Here is a 6,845-nt window from a genome sequence, read left to right on the forward strand (position 1 = left end):
ATCTGAGGTAAATAGGCTCTAAAATAAAGATCAGGAATTCCAGCTTTATTGTTTTTAATGATACAGCAAGTACATCTAATTATATTAAAAATTAAGGAGTAGAACAAGTTGCTTGGTAAAGTTTATTTAGCCTGAGAGGCGCTCTCTTTTATAGAATAGATTAGAGAATCCCTTTATTGTTCCACAATGGGGAAATTCTCCTGCTTAAAGCAGCAGCAAAAAGATTTTAGACAAAATAGTGACACAAATGTGGGCCTTAGAAAAATGTACAACAATAACATAATAGTGAAGTGTAGATGATAACAATATAAAAACTGTGCATCTGGAGAATAAAAAAACAATATACCACTATGGACAATTTTACTGTAATGGATATTACTGTATATTTTATTACTAAATATTTTATGATCCAATGTTTATCCTTAAGGGAGCTCCTTATCAGACAGCTGTTTCAACTCTCATAGATACAAACTCCCTCAAAGTATTTTTCATCTCAAAGCTTTAAGCTTATTACATTTCCTTATATAGAGGAAATATTACCAGATACATCAATCAGTTTAAGTGCCCTTTTTTGTGCTATTGTTTCAGATGTAGGAAACGGGTTAAGGGTGTGAAGTGAAGAGCAAGTTTGACAAGAACTCTACATAACTAGGTCAGATTTTTTCCTAAACTGTAGCTAAAAACAGAACAGAGTCAAGGCTCACTAATGTGAGAAGGGACAGCTGGCCAGTAAGATAGAAAAGTTATAGGATGGATGAATAGTGCATATAGTGATTTAAAATTACTCATCAAGTTTAAATGAATCCAGTTTTAATATTCTTTTTTTTTTTCGGGATATCAGCAACATGCTGTATTGGAGAAATGGAAGCCCTTCAGTTAACATCCCACATAAGCCGCACTATTCAGTGACATATTTCCTGTTCCTTGCAGGAAAGCTATTATGAGTCTTGTTTCAAGCAAACTCCATTCTATTTGTTATAACATCTGGTTCTTGCATGGAGTAAACAGAAAGAAGGGAAAATATCCAGAGCTCCCACCAAATTAATCGTTGGAGCTGTAGTCATCTGTGGCTTTAAAGAGGTGAAATGGTTCCTTTCTGACATTTGAAAGAGTGCACTCTTGGAAACTGTTGCCGCTGCTAAAAAAAATAAATAAATAAAATAAAAAAAGATAAGTCAAATTTCCCTAAAATGACATCCATTTAGATTATATTGATGCACTTGAAAGCATTTTGCTGTTAATTCTTGTTAATTTGATTGAGATCATTGTCTAGTCTCTTCTGGAGACACACAACTAAGATTCAGCAGTCAATTGACTGGTTTAATTTGTGTGGCTTTTTCACATATTCTTATTCATACCAAATTACTGTGTCCTCTTATAAACATCTGGTCCACAGACAACAAGAGCACATGCAGCCACTGTCCCCCATCCTGGAGTACAAGACGTGAAACGAAGGCTCATCTACCCTAAGAGTTAATGACTGTGTGTAACATTCAAAATGAAGATGCTAACTTTACTCTTGGACACTCTCCATTCATCACATCAAACTACAGAGCATCTACAATTTTCGGTTCCACTCTGGTCCACCTGGACCTATTGCACATGCTCTCTTCAGACTTCAAGGTAGTTGGAGATCGATGGTTTTAACTTGGATCTAGCAGGTGATGCTTTTTACAGACTCACTGAGGCAGTCTGCAATGGAACTGACATGTACAGGAGCAGAGGACATTTTTTTGAATATCACCACTTCCATCAAGCTTTTCTGATGCAATACTATAAACTGCACATTAGAAAAAGCTGATAGAACACACCTACAGCTTCAGAGTTCTCAAAGCTTTAGTCCATCATTTTTCTTAAATATGATTAGATTGTCATAAAGACGGAACAGATGGACCCATATTCAAGGTGAGACAGTCAGTAGGAAAGTTCAAAACGATTATTAAAACAAAACCATAAACAGACAGAACTGAAGAGCGGGGTTGTGAAACTGCAACAACAGCGACTGCAGGGGTGGGGCGCAACTCATCACTGATTCTGTAGAAAGACACACAGGTAAGTCACCATGATCATCTGACAGGAGATTATTATCAGAGTGAGTCAGGTTTAATAGTTCAGTCCATTCTCTGCATGGAAGGCAGGTTAGTTTGATGGAGTGCCGAACGGGATCCAGTGCAGAGCCGTCCAGGGTGTACCCGATCAGAGCAGCAACCATAGAGAGCTGACAGGAGACCAATCCAGGTCAGAACCAGGCAGTTCTGAGATCCAGGAGTCCACAGCTTGATTAGGAGTTGAGAGCCACACAGGAACAGACAGAAACAGGGTTCCAGGAATCCACTGAGAGTTCAGGCCGGTTCAGAGTCCAAAGTCAGACGGGTCCAGAAGCATGGCCACACAGACACGCACAGATGCAAACGGGCAGGCTCAGTGGTTGAGAGAACAGAGACAAGACTTTGTTCCAGGATCTCTGCAGAACTTAAAACTGGTCTCCTCCTTTTTACGGGAATAAAACCGGCCCTCTCTGCGTTCCAAGCCAAAACCCTGAGTGCTCTGCAGAGAAGGATCAGGAAACGATAAAAAAACAGGACAAACACTAAAACCCTCTCACTCCACTGGCCACCAGAAGCCAGGACATGAACCATAGAATAAACCATAAACCATAGAATAAATAGACAGAAAGCAAACAAACATCGAACAATGATCTGGCCTTGATACTGTAGCAGGGTTGGACCGAATATAAAGCAGAACCTACACGTGGGTGGGATCAGAGATGATTGGTAACAGGGCAGAATTAGGCAGGTGACTGAAATTAAAAATTAAGGAGAGCTATCAGGGCAGATCATGACAAAGATAGGGAATATTTTGAAATATAACTGCTTTAGCTCTACCCCCTGCTCTATAGAGGGTAAAAGCAGTACAATAAAGTATGAGTATTCAACTGTGATAGAATGCTACCTGGGAGGCAAGTTAATTTGTGATATTTTCTCTTTACTAAATATTCCACCATCAGGTATAAGTTATATTGTGATACAGTGAAAGCGAAAGTGATTGGGAATGACAGCAGCTCAGCCAGGAAGTGGTAGGCAATATGAACTGACAGAAAAAGGGCAGCAGATTTAGGCCCTCACCAATAGCCTGCAGAGTAAACTAGATCTTTAGATTAGCTCAGGAAAACTGCAAAAAGAGCTTCTTAGAATGGGGTTCAGCAGCTGCATCCTAGTCATCCATCACCAAGGGTAATAAAAAGCACTGTATCGAGAGGTGTAAAGGGTTGTTATACTCCAGCAGCAGTGTGTCGCAGTGAGCTGGTCGCAGATATTTTTGATTTATGCCCAATATTGAAGCGTGGTCTGCGCTATGTTATTCCACGCCGCTAGCAAGGGGGACAATCATGAACTAGCTGTGGCTCTAGATTCGGCCGGGGCAGTGAGGAAGTGGGGGTAAGTTTGTGAGACAACGGAGGAACATGAGGGCGAAAAAGAGTGGAGATCAAGATGGAAAAAGAGTCCAAGCGTTCTTGTGCACCTCGCTCTTCTAGCTGGTCCAACTTCTTGAGTCGTTTTCCACAATGGTGGTCATAAAAACAAAACAAGCCAGTAAGGTACCAAAAAGGAAATACGCATAGTCTAGAGCTGATGTAGATTTGACCAATCAGAGGCCTCCTGTCTGTGGCACTGTCTGCGGTCACCTACAATTTTGAAGAGGTGCACCAGAGTGTCTGCAACACACACACATACAGACAACCTGGTTTCTGAGTATAATATAATTTGCACACCCCCAGTGGCAAATTGCAAATCACACTTCTCCATCTGGCTATCTGATGAAAAAGTCTGGGTTTGACAGCTGCCAGAGAAGAGTAGTTGTATGACTATTGGGCCAAGTGTTAAAGTTCAGTGGAGTTGGGATAATCTGGTCAGGTTTTTGTACACGAGCTGGACTTGGCTCCTTAGTTCTTGTAAAAGGAATTCTTCAGAGTATTTTAGGGAAGAGTTTGGAGATGGGCTTTACCTCCTGCAACATGATTGTGTACCAGCGCAAAAGCCAAGATCCATAAAACAAAACAAATGGAGTTTAGTGTAGATGAGCTTGTTGGGTTAGGTCAGCCTGCACAGAGTCCTGACCTGAACCAAACAGAACACAATGAGGATGAATTAGAGTGGATACTGAGAGCCGGACCTTTCTTCTCCAAGATCAATATATGATTTCATAAATGTGCTTGTGGAAGAATCTTTAAAAATTCCAATAAACACAGTCCTAAACCTTGTTGGAAATCTTCCCAGCAGAACTGAAGCTGTTTTAGCTTTAAATAATACATGTATGTCGTATTGAACCCTATAGATTAAATATGACTTGTCACTTAAGTTCATCTGCTAGTCATGGCAGGTGAGTAACCACTTTTGGCAATATGATATTTTGTTAATGAGGCACTCCCAAAATGGGGCTTTGGAAAAGAAAATGTGAGGGATTGATTTTCCTTTGCAGCAGCTTAAATCCCACTTTTTCCATCCATGATGTTATTAGCCCTGAGTCTTTAGGAAAACTTTAATGAGGAAAACATCATGCAGCAGTAATCTTAAACTCCACATTCTTAGAACAAATAACGCAAATTCTTAAACAGTGAGATATGGTCAAAGTGGCATATTTTGTTTGCCAATGGCTCCATCGATGCCAAAACATTTGAAATATCAATTAGAGGCAAATTTACAATCAATCATTGTACAAGTGACAACAAAATGCAACATTAAGTGCAAATGAGTGCATCATTGCTTGTCATTGGAACCTGTTACATAGATTTAATGCCAAATCTATTTCTCCTCTTTCTAGAGAGATTATGTAAGACATGGACACAGAATCAAATATACTAATTGTATACAGTATGTGTTCAATAACAGAGTAAACATTACTTAAAATGTTCAAAATGTTAACCAAAACAAAATCTCAGAAAATAAACTCGATACCATAAAGAAACATCCTCCATAACCCTTCTGTCTTGAAAATGGGAGATTGTTTTTTTTTTTTTACTTTTTGGTTTTAAAAGTGTGTTGGGATATGGGAGTATTATGTGATAGCACAGCAGCAGTGTGGCCGCATGGTGTATCTTAGCACCTAATGTCTAATGTTGAAATATTAGGCATGAATTCTTATTATGCCTCCGGTGTAATATTGTCGCAGAGTGAGGAATTGATAAACCTCCACCTTTTATGAGAGATAAATGAGACCCATTTTAGAGCCATTGCTGATAAATACATTTTATTGACCTTATGCTACCCAAAATGAGTGGCTAAATGTTTTCTTACCTGAATGTACATAGTTCTCTGACCTCCTTCACTACATCAGAGCTCTATTTAAAATGAACTAACGGTGGTCAGCCTCATGATGTTGATGTTTTTAAATATACCATTTTCTGATCACTGCTGCCCTGATTTCAGTTTTTTATACCATAAATATATTCACAACTGGCTGAATCCTTCTCAGCATTAAAGATGCTTACTCTATACCAATAATGGCAGCTCTTGGAATCTATAAAGATCACAGCAGATTTGCTAAAGGACATTGGATGCAAACACTGTTTCTGTTAGAGGAGGTTATACTCTTTTCCAGCCTCTAATGTGATTAATAACAGGTGCCCAGATTTCTTCTGAAATCTCCAACTACACCTTCACCTTGCACACAGACTTATTTCATTTGCCTTGGGCTTCTTACACAATCCACAAGATCCAAGAAATGTGTTCTCGTTCTCGTGGTGACAAGCATCATAATGAAGCTTTGTTTTGCCTGCTGGTATTCATACTTTGCAAGAACCTCAGCTCGTTCTATCCACTGTAGCTTATGGCACACTAAAAAAAAAGCATGTAAGCAAAACAATTGCAAAAAAGTATATCATTTTTATTCACATTACCAAGAAGACGTATCATTCAAATGTTCATATTTTCTCACCCCCTCAGACAGTCAGTCCTTTAAGAAATCTTTTATGAAGAGCTTTATTAAACAGATTTCTGCACATGAAAACAAAGGGATAAAGTCATCTCTGCTTTTCCTGATTTCAACTTTACTTGGATATGCTGCTAAAAAAACGTTCTTACGGATGATGTGTCAAGAGCAAGCTGCAAGAAACCCTCAGACAGCAAAATGCAAGAACAATATGACAACATTTTGCTGTAGGAACAAGAAAAAAAAAACATCACTTCTCACGGAGTATGTGAACGTTTTTGAGCCTTCTCCGTCCAATTAAAATAATTGGGTTGTAAAGAACAACCCAAATGTGACACCTTTTAAGGCCTGCAGACCAATGGTTGATTAGAGATCTGTGTAAAGGAGTTTTTTACAGTTATAGAAAGTGTTTCAGTCCAGTGAGAAAGGGTTAACACTTTTACAAGAGGTGGCTTCTGCTCTGCAGAGGTTGCAAAGATGAAAAGTGAGCATATTTTTATCTAACCATGTCAAAGCAAAAAAGCTGTATTGATTGAATATGTATTGATTGAAACATTAAAAGGTATAGCACATATTCCAATATAGCATGACATAGATGCATCCTTAAATTTAGGGGTGTCAAAACTAATACTGTGTATTATTCAAGTGGAAACAGAAATCCTACTAGAAATTCTGTTTAAAAAGACTTTGGTAGAAGTTAGAGTATTAACTGAAACTTTTTATTCAAGTAAGAGAGAAGCTCTACGCATCAAAATGACAATAACATTTGTCTAAGGTTATGTCTAATTAAAATTAGCTCATGAAACAAAACTAATGAGTCTATTTTTAAAATGTAAGGCATAGAAAGTAGAAATAATTGCTTAATATGTAAGTAAAAGTAAAAATTTGTCTCAGAAATAATTACTCCAGTGAAGTAT

Source organism: Cyprinodon tularosa, unplaced genomic scaffold, assembly GCF_016077235.1.
Source record: "Cyprinodon tularosa strain WSP-4 unplaced genomic scaffold, ASM1607723v1 ctg210, whole genome shotgun sequence".
Lineage (NCBI taxonomy): Eukaryota > Metazoa > Chordata > Actinopteri > Cyprinodontiformes > Cyprinodontidae > Cyprinodon > Cyprinodon tularosa.